The 13,138-nt window shown below is 49.5% G+C and overlaps 1 pseudogene; it reads right to left on the bottom strand.

Moving 5' to 3' along the window:
* Positions 1 to 329: 329 nt before the first annotated feature.
* LOC132480472 (non-histone chromosomal protein HMG-14-like) lies at positions 330 to 636 on the bottom strand (annotated as a pseudogene).
* Between the last annotated feature and the right edge of the window lie 12,502 nt (positions 637 to 13,138).

Raw genomic sequence — 13,138 nt, forward strand, 5'->3', positions numbered from 1 at the left:
TGCCATTTAGTATGCTTTGTATTATAGGATATAAAAGCTACCCCCATCTATGGAATGTTAAGCTGACACCGAAGACAATGAAAGCCTCCCACATTCAATATCCTACTATTTTCTGGTTGTACCAAAAAATAAACAACCAGCAAATGATTTCACCTCTTAAAAAAAATTTCTTTTTACACTTAAAAAATGGGATGGGGGGATTCCCTCCTTTTTAAAAATGTTTCTAGAGCTCCTAAAAAACTGGCATTTACAAAATAGTTGATAAAAATATTCCTCTGGATTGTGCAAGAAGAGAGACAGGGACCACTGATAGGACCAGGTGTGTGATATTAATCAGACTCGGCTTCTTTCTCTCCTGCTTCCTCAAAGGCTGGGCTGTCCTCGTTTTTAGTTTCTCCATTTTCTGCAGGTGCATCTCCTTTAGTCTCTTGGTTAGCCGCTTCAGCCCGTTTTCCCTTTGCTCCCCTTTTCCCTTGTGTTTGCACTTTTTTTGTCTGAAGATTCATTCTTTCCTGCCGGCTCTTTGGGCTGCGTTTCCTTTTTTGCAGGAGCCGGTTTAGCTAACAACCTCGCCGATCTCCTCTTGGGCTCCTCCTTCGCCGCCCCCTCGGTGGAGCCAGGCTTCCTCTCGGGCATCATGGCGGCGGTGAAGCTGCCACTTTCCGCCACCCTGCTACATATTGCGGCTGCCCCGGTGACGCGGTGGAGAGTGCCAGCGGGGACAAGAGCTGTGGTGGCCAAGGGGCCAGACCCTTACTTTTGGGCATCTTCAATTTCTTCCTCTCCACAGACTGTTTCTTCCAATGAAATGGTGTAATACCGTGGAAAGGGCGCTTGAACTGGAGTTCAAAAAAAACTGGTCTCAGAGTTATGAAAACTTTAACAAAGTGTCTGACATCTGGAAAATGCTTGATCAATATAAGCCATCATTTCTGCGCAGGTGCCAGTTCTTCTGATGTAATAAGAGCAGTAGTCATAATAACAGCTAGCACACTTTAGCACGTAACAGGTGCCTGTGAGGTTGCCAGTGTTGTTCCCATTTTACAGATGGGGAACCTGAGGCTGGGAAGTTACAGAGCCAGGCTCAAAGCTAGTCCGCCTGACCCTGAAGGCTGTGCCCTCGACCTCTTGCCTTACTACATTTTGGGACTTGTGTGCCACTTGGGACCTCTGACTCTTCCACTATAAGAGGGAGGAAGGATAGCAATCCTGAGAGCAGTGTGTGTGAAGCGCCTCCTCACAGGACCAGGGAACCTGATGCCTGTTCGTGTTCTCACACGCTTCTGCGAGACCACCTGCTCCGTCCTTTGTCCACTTACCACCATGCCTGGCGGCCTGATCCCCAGAAGGTGCAATCTGTGCCTGCCACCCACATCCCTCTCCTCTCACGTGGGATCCTTTGCCCCCCTCTCTCTGCTCCTCAGCCCCACAGATGGGAGCATCTCTGTGGGAGCAGTTTATTGGAGAGCCAAGTAGGATTTGCCCACAGGAGACGCGAGTTCAAATTGTAGTCACATCCTCCACTGTTTCTGGTCCAGGACAAGTCACCTGATCCCTCTGAGAGTCACTGCCCTCATCTGCAGAATAGGGAGAATCATAATTCCCACCTTGTAGGACTGTGTAGTAAGGCCAAAGGGAGGCGTCAGAGCTGAGGGGTGCAGTGCACTCTGGCCGGTGCTCTTACTCAGTGGCCTCTCTGTGTCCCCAGAGATGCTCTAACTTCACCTGGCTTTTCCTGGGCATGGTCTTAACACATGCTGGGAAAACTTGAGGTTAACCCCGACTGACTTAAAGCCTCCCCTCCTGATCTCCCAGGCTGAGCATCATCTTCCTGACCACTCCCTCCTCCTGGGTCCCACCCAGCCACCTGAAACTCACTGTGCTCTATTATTTCTTTCCTACAAAATGTCCTAAAAGATTTTCAGGCCTCACACCCCCTCCCCTCCCTGGCCTTTTTGCATCATTCTCAAACTCCCCTCCCTGCCCTCCCCGCCTTCCTTGGGGGCTATTTCAGCACCTTCTGGCTGAGCTCTTGCCTCTGGTCCCACCACACTCCAATTCTGCAGGGAATGGGTCCTCCCCAAACCCGGCTCTTGTCCCATTGCGGCTCTGCTCAAGAATCTTCAGTAGCTCCCCACTGTGTGACGTCTAAACCTGGCCCAGCTCTTGAGGATCTCCACACCGTGGCTTCATCTTAGTTACCCACTTAACCCCCATTACTTAAGAAAGCAATCTTGCCAAAATTTGGAAGCACCGAGATATCTTTAAGTAGGTGAGTGAATAAGCTGTGGTATGCCCGGACAATGGAATACTATTCAGCACTAAAAAGGAATGCGCTGTCAAGCTGTGAAAAGACATGGAGGAACCTTAAATGCATATTACTGTGTGAAAGAAGCCAATCCGAAAAGGCTGTAGACTGTATGATTCCAGCTCTGTGACATTCTGGAAAAGGCAGAACTATGGAGAGAATAAAAAGATCAGTGGATGCCAGTGATTAGGGGCAGGGAGAGATGAGTGGGTGGAGCGCAGAGGATTTCTAGGGCAGTGAAAATACTCTGTGTGATACCATGATGGTGGATACATAGCCATATAGATTGGTCCAGACCCATAGAATGTGCAACCCCAAGAATGAGCCCCAGTGTAGACTGTCGACTTCGGGTGATGATTGTGTGTCAGTGTAGATTCGTCAAGTGTGATGAACGGACCACTCTGGTGGGAATGTTGACAGTGCGGGGAGGCTGTGTGTGTGTGGGGACAGGGACGGGGGTATATGGGAACTCTCTCTACCTTCCTCTCCATTTTGCTGTGAACCTACAACTGCTCTAAAATATAAACTCTTAAAAACGTCTACGTGACCCAAGTTAACTGTAGAAATATTAGAAAAACAAATGAAACAGGACCCACAGTTCTCCCACCCGGAGAGACCCACTGCTTAACGTTTTGCTGAATGGTCCCTCGGAACCTGTAGATGCGTGTGTGCAGCCATCGTAATGTGTGTTTATGTTAAACAAAGACAGACTGTGATGCTGCCTTGGCATGGGAACCTCCCTGTCCTCTCAGTCGTGTGCGGTGGGCATCGAGGGGGCAGCCGCCCAGTGAGTGGACGCCCCTAATGCACTCAGCTGACCTCCTCCTGCGGGCATTTAGGTTGCACCTGCTGTTTACTCTCCTTTTGGTGGTATTCTTGTCCCCACCATTTTGCTTTAAGTTTTGTTAATCTTTTTATATCCCCCTCTGCACGCCTCTCACCAGGTTTTCTTTTTCTTTTTAAAGAATCCAGGCTAAAGTTAATTTTATTTATTTATTTATTTATTTATTTACTTACTTACTTACTTTGGGCTGCGTTGGGTCTTTGTTGCTGCACACGGGCTTTCTCCAGTTGCATTGAGCAGGGGCTACTCTTTGTTGCGGCGCGCGGGCTTCTCACTGCGGTGGCTTCTCGTTGCGGAGCACAGGCTCTAGGCACGCAGGCTTCAGTAGCTGTGGCATGCGGGCTCAGTAGTTGTGGCTCGCGGGCTCTAGAGCGCAGCCTCCGTAGTTGTGACGTACGGGCTTAGTTGCTCCGCGGCGTGTGGGATCTTCCCGGACCAGGGCTTGAACCCGTGTCCCCTGCATTGGCAGGCGGATTTTTAACCACTGCGCCACCAGGGAAGTCCCTCTGCAGGTCTTCTAATCTGCTAGTTTGGAAGATATAGGTTGCGTTCCTATTATTTTAGCAGGTACCCTTAACTTTCCCTTGTTATTGTGTTAATGTTTCACAGAAAAGTGCATAAAACATAAATGTGTCGCTGACACGTCCCTGGAAAGTATCCCCTCCCATCAGGCCCTCCGTCCCCAGAGCAGCCACTGTCCCGGTGGTCATCTGATCCCTACCTTGCCTTCTGCTCCCCTGGCCTGTGTATGCATCCCTAAATGTTCCATTTTCATTTATTTCCAAATTGATACCAGTGGAACCATATCATATGCATTTTTTTTTGGAGGGAGGGGTGGGACTGGCTCCTTTCACTCAACACTCTATTAAAAGATTCATCCGTGTTGTATGTAGCCCTAGGCGATTGATTTTCATTGCTGTATATTATTCCTTTGCATGAATATACCACAGTTTATTTATCCATTCTAATGCTGATGGACATGTTTTCCCTTATGCTTGGAAATTACTATATATACATATACATATGTATATATACACATACCCATACATGCACACAGACACATATGTGTATATATATTTTTTCACATGTATTCTGGTATTTGCATTTCTATCGGGCATACACTAGATGTGGAATTATAAGTCATAGGGTATACATAGTTGTACCTCATTATGGTTTTAATTTGTATTTCTCTGATTACCAGTGAGCTTGAGCCTGCTTACGTGTTTATTGGCCTTCTGGATTTCTTGTAAAAAGTGTCCTCCAGTTTTTCGGTTATGGTGTCTGTCATTTCCTTATTGCTTTGTAGGAGATCTTTATATATTCTGAACCAGTTGTTTGGTACATGTATTATAAATATCTTCTGTCATCTGTGGATTTTTAATGGCATTTTTTGGGATAAATTTTAGTAGAGTTGAATTTATCAATCTTTCCCTTTATGGTTAATGACTTGTTTTTGTCTTAAGGAAAGTTTCCCTACTCCAAGTTCATGAAGAGAGATTTCTACATTAATTCTAAAGACTTTGTATTATTGCCCTCACACGTAGGCCTATAATTCACACAGAATTGAGTTTTTTGTATATGGTGTGAGGTAGGGCTCCAGTTTCATTTTTTTTTCCCCATATGGATGCCCAGTTATCCCAGCATGCTTATTAAAATGGAACACATGGGCCTCCCTGGTGGCGCAGTGGTTGAGAGTCCGCCTGCCGATGCAGGGGATACGGGTTCGTGCCCCGGTCTGGGAGGATCCCATATGCCACGGAGCGGCTGGGCCCGTGAGCCATGGCTGCTGGGCCTGCGCATCCGGAGCCTGTGCTCCGCAACGGGAGAGGCCACAACAGTGAGAGGCCCGCATACCGCAAAAAAAAAAAAAAAAAAAAAAAGGAACACAATAGAATAATATCTTCAAAGAGATGAGGGAAAGTAAATGCCAAGCTAGAATCTAAACCAGGCTAAACCATCCCTCAAGAGGGATTGCGACACAAAGACATTTCGGATGAAGACGGAGAGAGGTTTACCACTTGTGACCTGAACTGAAAGACCTTTTAAGGGCTGTAGGCAGGAATGGAGTAGCTGCATGCAAGTGGAAGATCTACCCACATCTCCGCCAGGTTCTGCAGGCTGAACCATCACATTTTTTTGAGGTCATGAGAAGGGTTCAAACAGAATCCACTGGACAGGCCATGAGCGTGCTGGGGTTTGGTCTGATCGACCCTCCAAGCTATTTTCACCCCATGGCCGGGCAGGTGTCTGCTGGCTTAGGCCCAGAGCCCTTGCTGAAGTGAGGTTTTCTTTACCTTCACAGATAAAGGAAACCAAGGGGAATCTGCTTGTTCATGTCCTCCCTAAGTGGAAGGGAGATGCTTTTACAAGAAATAACTTTTTCAGCAAATCCAGTGTATTTTTTTAACCTCTCATTTTTTTCCCTGCAATTGTGACATGTCTACATGAAATTGGCCACAGGAAGGAAGCCTCGTTCAAGAAGCTATTTTCTGAACATCCCTCTACACCCTAGATTTCACAACAGGCGTGCATTTAGGTGGGGAGATGGAGGCTTCATGCCCTCAATGGCAGCTGCAGTTTGGGAGTCAGGTGCCATCAGGAGGCCCTTAGGGCTTCTGTGGATCCCCTTGTCTGGTCAGAGAAGGTAAGGATCAGAGGGCTCATTAAACATTGCCTTTAGAGAAAGAGACTTTCAGAGCAGAGAGTCTAAACACTTCTGGAAATGAGCCTGAAGTGAGAGGTCAACTCAACGAGGCTCTGCAATGGGGAAGTTAAGAGTTTGGAGAAGGACTAGGAAAAAATAGAATGACCCAACCACTGGGAGGTCCCAGTGACCTGGTACTGCTGCTCTTTTTCTGCATGTTTGTTTGAATTCACATAACTATTTTGGACAATTCTGTCAAATGCCAGTTTCTTTTCCATCGACCCCCTATACTTCTCAAAGTTAATCCTGCAAGTTTAGATAGGTTTCTATGGAGCTACCTACCAGTCGAAAGATCCTGGCTCAATATTTTGGGGAGCATCGTTCTCACAGAAGCAATAAAATACTTTTCCTAGAGTAGTGGTTCTCAAAGCCCTCAGAATCACCCAGGGGCCTTCTGTGAAGACTGCTGCTCTTAAAAGTACCGCTTTACGTAAGATGGTGAGCCCGGGGTCACTGGTTTATGGCCTGAGGAATGCGCAGCCAACATTGGCCTCTTGCGTTAGCGACTCACTTCAGTGTCTGTGCTCGTCCGTATAAATCAAGGGAGGGTTTCCCTCCAGTTTCCCCATGGGTCTGGCCTCTGAACTACGTGGAGTTTGCCTCCAACCCTGCTGCCCTTAAAAATACTAATCATTGGGAATTCCCTGGCGGTCCAGTGGTCAGGATGCCATGTTCTCACTGCCGAGGGCCCAGGTTCAATCCCTGGTCGGGGATCTAAGATCCCACAAACCATGCGGCATGGCCAAAAAAAAAGAAAGAAAGGGGGACTTAACCTGGTGGCGCAGTGGTTAAGAATCCACCTTCAATGCAGGGGACACGGGTTCGATCCCTGGTCTGGGAAGATCCCACATGCCGTGGAGCAGCTAAGCCCACACACCACAACTACGAGCCTGTGCTCTAGAGCCTGCAAGCCACAACTACTGAGCCCGCACACCACAACTACTGAAGCCCGTGCATCCTAGAGCCCGAGCGCTGCAACTACTGAGCCCACGTGCTGCAACTACTGAAGCCCGCGCGCCTAGAGCCCGTGCTCCGCCACAAGAGAAACCACCGCAATGAGAAGCCCGCACACTGCAACGAAGAGTAGCCCCCGCCCACTGCAACTAGAGAAAGCCTGTACGCAGCAACAAAGACCCAACACAGCCAAAAAAGAAAAGAAAGGAAAAAAAGTACTAATCATTTAAGTTATAGGCATGACCGAAATTGTCTGACTTTCTGTCCTTTGCTTCCCACCATTCTTCTTTCTCCTTCCTGTTGGAGGTGGGCATCTCCACGCAGGTCTGCGTTGAAGAACAGATGCAGATGATAACTGCTTCTTCAGTGCCTGCCGGGTCCTGGCTGCTTCACGCATCTCATTTCACCTTCGCAGCAGCTCTTTGAGGTGGATGCTTCTCTCTGCAGTTTGCAGAGGAGGACACGGGCTCCAGGCAAAATCAAAGGGACTTTGGGGCAGGAGCACACGGCTGGTGCGGTGGAGACAGGACATGAGCTCAGTCAGCGCGCTCCGTAACAGACCAGGACCTGTGCAGCGCTGCCTCAAGGGTCGTAGGAACTCAGGATCTTTCATGGTTAGGTTGAGTTGTTTCCTAGTGTTGCCTTTGCATAGCTCTCCTCATGGTGAGTGCCCTGGAGAATCTGTGACGACATATTCCAGGAGGCATGGAGCGTCACTCCCGCTAAAACCAGAGCAATCATACCCGAGCACCTGACTGTTCCCCAGTCAGGGCTTGTGGGGCTTGTGGGGCTGTTGGGCATAATGGACACAAGGTGTCTGGCTTTGGGGACAGGAGAGCCTTTGTTCCAGAAGCTGTTCTCAGCAGCCTGAGATGTTTCTTGCTGAACTCTTGTCGGGAATTAGAAGACCTCTCAACCGTCAGTGCGCTTACTAGGTGTACATTTGATTTGTCATGTAGTATATGTTGCCTTGCTGCCTTGTCATACTACCCGATTTTCCTTTTTCAGTTTTTTCATCATTCAAGGAATGGATTTGACATTTAAGGTCCTGTATGAGTGTCCTCTTGTTGCTGTAACAAATTACCACCAACTTAATGGCTGAAAACAACACAAATTTAAGTCCTGGAGATAAATCGTACAGCACGGTGACTCTAGTTAACAAAATGTCTTGCGTATTTGAAAGTTGCTAAGAGAGCAGATCTTAAAAGTTCTCGTCACAAGAAAAAAAATTCTGTAGCCATGTGTGGTGACAGATGTTAACGAGACTTCTTGTGGTGATCAATTCACGGTGTGTACAAATATTGAATCATTCTGTTGTATATGTGAAACCAATATAATGTGGTATGTCTATTCCACCACACCACTTTGTTTTTCTGCAGCTCTGGAGTCAGAAGTCTGGCACGGGTCTCACTGGGCTGACAGCAGGTGTGGGCAGGGCTGTGCTCCTTCTGGACGCGCCAGGGGAGGATCGTTTCCTGGCTTTTCCACCTTCCAGAGGCAGCCGCATCCCTAGGCTCGTGGCCCCTTCCTCTGTCTTCAAAGTCAGCAGCATAGCAGCTCCAAATGTCTCTTTCCCTCTCTCTCTGACTCTGTTTCTGTCATCACGTCTCTTTCCCTGACTCTGACCCTCTTGCAGTCCTCTTGTAAGGACCTCTGTGATGACACTGGCCCCACCTGGATGAGGCAGGATACTCTCCCCATTGCAAGACTTATAATCACATCTCTTTTCAGTACTCCACACACCACCACCCCCGCCCTTCTTTTCATCCCAGGATCTGCACAAGTTGTAATCCTGTATGTGTGTTTTCAGGGCTGTCTCCCCTACTGTTTTAGGAACTCTGTCTTGTCCACAGCTCTATTCCTGGGACCGAGAAAGGGATGTTGGTTGAATTATCCTCAAATTGAAAATTTTCTCCTTTGATCCACTCCTATCCACTTGCAGGCCGTGTGTTTGTCCAATAAGAGAGGAAGAAATCCAACACAGTATTCTAACCCCAGTGGCTTTGCAGCCAGTGTCGGGGCATACACTTAGGTAAGCGTCGTGGCCTCCCCAAGTGGTCTGGTGCTGTGGGCAGTGCCAGGCCTGGGGAGCTGGGCGCTGGGGAAGTAAACCCTCCGTGAAGACCCCAAGTAAAGGCGGACCTCGGCTCCCGTCTCCTCTTCTGGTTGCTTCTATTTTCTCAGTGAAATAGGAACAAGATCAAGGGAGTGCTGGAGGCTTGAGGAGAGAGAAAGTATGCGATGGTTTCCAGGAGAGAGGAGCCGGGTAGAGAGATGGGTCCAGTTACCGGGCAGCAGGAAGGTGCGCTGAGGACCAGGGACATGACAGAAGAGAGGCGGGCCAGCCGTTGCGTGCTCTCCCCCGGCCACGTTCCACCGCGGGGCGCAGGCAGGAGAAAGGGTGGTGTTTGGCTAGGCTTGGTACCCGCCGAGAGGGTGACACTCTGCAGGTACTGGTAACTCTTCCTTTTGGGCGGAGCGGGTGGGACCTCCCACTGCGGACAGAGGGCGGGTCTGGAGGTGGGAGTTGGCGCTCACGGACATCCAGAACAGCCAGGACACGTGCATCAGGTAAACCCCAGTGTACTTTCCTCTGAGACTGCGCTTAACTTTGATCTCATGAACACGCTGTAGGCGGAGAGCACAGGGCCCTGAGGCCACGGACCCAGGCCTGATGCCCCCACTAGGGACTGTGGTCTGAACAGAGAGCTCACCACACAGATCTTTACCTGGAAGGCAGACTTCAATGATCACCATCATCTTCAAGCTTGAGCGGCCACCGTGCCCAACAGGTGGGGGGCATGGTAGTGTAAATCCTCAAGAAACTTACATTCTGGTTGTAATAGATCAACTGACAGCAGAACACAGTTATATATGATATTTAACAAGCTCAGAAGTTATTTCTCATTCAGACCTGGGGATTATGACCCAGCCTGGTTTGAATTTACCCCTGAGCCAGGCAATAGGAAAAAAAAACAGGGGCCGGGAGAGTTGAAGGACAAGTTTCTGTCTGTGCTGTGGGTTGCTCCTGACAGGTGTGTGTGTTCTCAGGGCCTTTTATCGACCACATCTGTGACTCAGGCAGTCCCGGGGACTCCCCCGGTCTTCTGGTATGGTAGGTCCCGCTGATGGGAAGTGGCGCCCCATCATTCAGTTTCCTTTCACATCAGTTTCTTTTGAATCCTGTTACTCTCACACTTAAAGAAGTGTTGGGAAAAGCCCTTCCTAGGAATTTCTGGTGCTGTGGGCTTTTGCCCCTCAGACTGCCCGCAGGGCCTTGGGTACTGACAGGCAAAGGGTGGGCGTCATCAAGCCAGAAGGCCACCAACTGGGGTGAGGAAACTTGGTGATGCCTACCAGGCAAGTCTAGGCTGCTCCCTGCAGGGCTGGCACTCGCCCAGGGACAGTAGCACTCGGTCATTTTAGAAGCCACTGTTCTCTCCGAGGGACCCTGTGCTGGGTCCCTGACCCTTTGACAGCGCCAGTGGGGTGACTTTGGTTTTGGGGAAGATTTGAAGGCTGGGGAGCAGGGGGAAGAGGGAGTGGAGGTGAAGAGGTTTAAAAGAGACTGAAGCAGGGAATTCCCTGGTGTTCCAGTGGTTAGGACTCCGTGCTTCCACTGTCGGGGCCCGGGTTTGATCCCTGGTCAGGGAACTAAGATCCTACAAGCTGTGTGGTGTGGCCCCCCGCCAAAAAAAAAAAAGGAAAGGAAAGGAAGAAGCATAACTCAGTGGTTCTCATCCGGGGGCGGTTGTACCCCCAAGGGACATTGGGCAGTGCCTGGAAACATTTCTGGTTGTCACAACCAGAGGAGGGGGTGCAATTGGCATGTTGTGGGTGGTGGCCAGGGATGATCTCAACACCTACAGTGCCCAGGCCGGCCCCACCATGAGCTATGATCCAGCCCTAAACTCAGCAGAAGCCAGGATGTAACTCAAAGGAGTGGCTGAGGCTGGAGGACAGGGAAGCCCGAGGATTTCCATCCGAGTCCCTCAGGGAAGACTCATTCAGCTGGGAACCTCTTCAGTGGAAAAAACTCCATTTTTTTTTTTTCTTGAGCTGCAACAGTGTGTGTGATGTGGCCTTTGGGTGAATTGTGGACGTGGAAAAGTTGATGTTGGGCTCTGGAGTGTTGATCTTTTCCCTATGAAGCGTCCTTTTTGATTTCCCCTTATCTACATAGGAGAGGGTATCGCCAGTTATTGGCCCCTTGATACAGATGGCTTACATCCCATGTGGCCTCTCTTTGGAGAGTCACTGTTGAACCTTTCCTCTAGTGGGGACACAGCAGCTCGGGCTGGTTTTAGGAGGTCCTGTGCACCTGGGCGTGGCAGGTGGTGCTATTGGTGATGGCCCACCCTAGACCAGCCTTGCTGGGTGCCTTTCCCACTAACCTGGCCCTCGCCACCGAGGATGGCTCCTTAGTGGCCCGTACTGGTCCTTTGAAGGCTCAGCCCCGCACAGGTTGCCTTGGAGGTGGAGCCCAGAGGGGCTGGCTGGGCCTCTCTGCCTTGTCCGACTCCTGCCTTTCCAGGTGGATCCAAGGACCATCTGTCATCCCGTGATGGGTCCATGGAGAACCCTTCTCTCTTCAAGACTACCCTTGATGTAAGCGTTAGCCAAGTGTCACAGAAAATGAAGGATGAGGGTGGGCCTGAGCATCCTCAGATCACTGAGCCTCCAGGTCCGGGATGTCCACGGGGGAACGCGGTGTGGAAAGTCCACGCTGACATGGCAGCTGAGAACCAAAACCCCTCTGAGCATGAGGTCAAAGTTGCCTAAAAAAAGAGAAACCGAGAGTCTTGGGCCACATGCCCGGAGAGCCACATGGTTGGGCTAGGGGCCTGGCGTGGGGGAGGCATAGAAAAAGCCTGAAAATTCTGCAGTGTTTTGCTTTCACTCACCTAGATTTAGAGGAGTCTTCTGGCAAAACGAAACTGAAGTCTTACTTCCCCACTCTAGCCTCTGGTGACTGCAGTAATGGACTTGCTCTTGGTCACGGACTCTGGATGCCTTTGGGGGTTCAGCTTTGCCAGCATGTAATTTATGGACAATACACTTCACCAGTTTTTTTTTTTTTTTTTTTTTCTTTTTGCGGTATGCGGGCCTCTCACTGTTGTGGCCTCTCCCGTTGCGGAGCACAGGCTCCGGATGCGCAGGCCCAGCGGCCATGGCTCACGGGCCCAGCCGCTCCGCGGCATATGGGATCCTCCCAGACCGGGGCACGAACCGGTATTCCCTGCATCGGCAGGCGGACTCTTAACCACTGCGCCACCAGGGAGGCCCGACACTTCACCAGTTTTAAGTGTACAATTTAGTGAGTTTCAACAAACGTGTATAGTCGTGTAAGCACCGCAATTAAGAGCTAAAACATTCCCATCACCCCCGAAAGTTCTCTTATCTCCTTGTAGCTAATCTCCTCCCTTTTTCCCTGGTCCCTGGCAACCACTCATCTGCTTTCTCTCACTGTGGTTTGGTCTTTTTAAATAATTGCATGTACATGGAATGTTACAGTAAGTAGTCTTTATGTTTGGCTTTTTAAACTTGATGTCACGCTTTTACGATTCACCGACACCCTTGTGTGTATCAGCAGTTTGTTCTTTTAGCTGAATACTATTCCATGGCCTGGTGACACCCCAGTTTGTTCCTCAATTCACCAGTCTTTAGGAATGAAGTTTTTAATATTCTATTTATTTATTTATTTATGGCTGTGTCGGGTCTCAGTTGTGGCACGTTGTGGCACGTGGGCTTCTCTCTAGTTGTGGCACACGGGCTCCAGAGCACGCGGGCTCTGTAGTTTGTGGCACACAGGCTCTCTAGTTGAGGTGCGTGGGCTTAGTTGCCCCGCGGTATGTGGGATCTTAGTTCCCCGACCAGGGATCGAACCCATGTCCCCTGGATTGGAAGGCGTATTCTTAACCACTGGACCACCAGGGGAGTCCCCAGTTCACGAGTTAATGGACAGTTGGGTTGTTTCCAGTTTTTGAAGCCTTGAGTAAAGCTGCTATGAACATTCATTTACAGATATATTAATGTGAACATATGTTTTCTGTTTTTGTGGCAAATACCTATGAGTGGAATTGCTGGCTCATGTGATAGGTTTATGGTTTACCTTTTAAGGCACCACCGAACTGTTTTCCAAAGGGGCTGCACCACTCCACACGCCCGCCAGCCGTGCCATAGTGTTGCCCCACACCCTGGGCAGCACTCGGTGGTGTCAGTGTTTTAACTTTAACTCTCCTAATGACCATATAGGGGTATCCCTTCGTGGTTTTAATTCGTATTTCTATGATGACCAATGATGTTTTCATGTGCTTATGGCCATCTG

The sequence above is a fragment of the Mesoplodon densirostris genome, chromosome 19, assembly GCF_025265405.1.
Source record: "Mesoplodon densirostris isolate mMesDen1 chromosome 19, mMesDen1 primary haplotype, whole genome shotgun sequence".
NCBI classification, from domain to species: domain Eukaryota; kingdom Metazoa; phylum Chordata; class Mammalia; order Artiodactyla; family Ziphiidae; genus Mesoplodon; species Mesoplodon densirostris.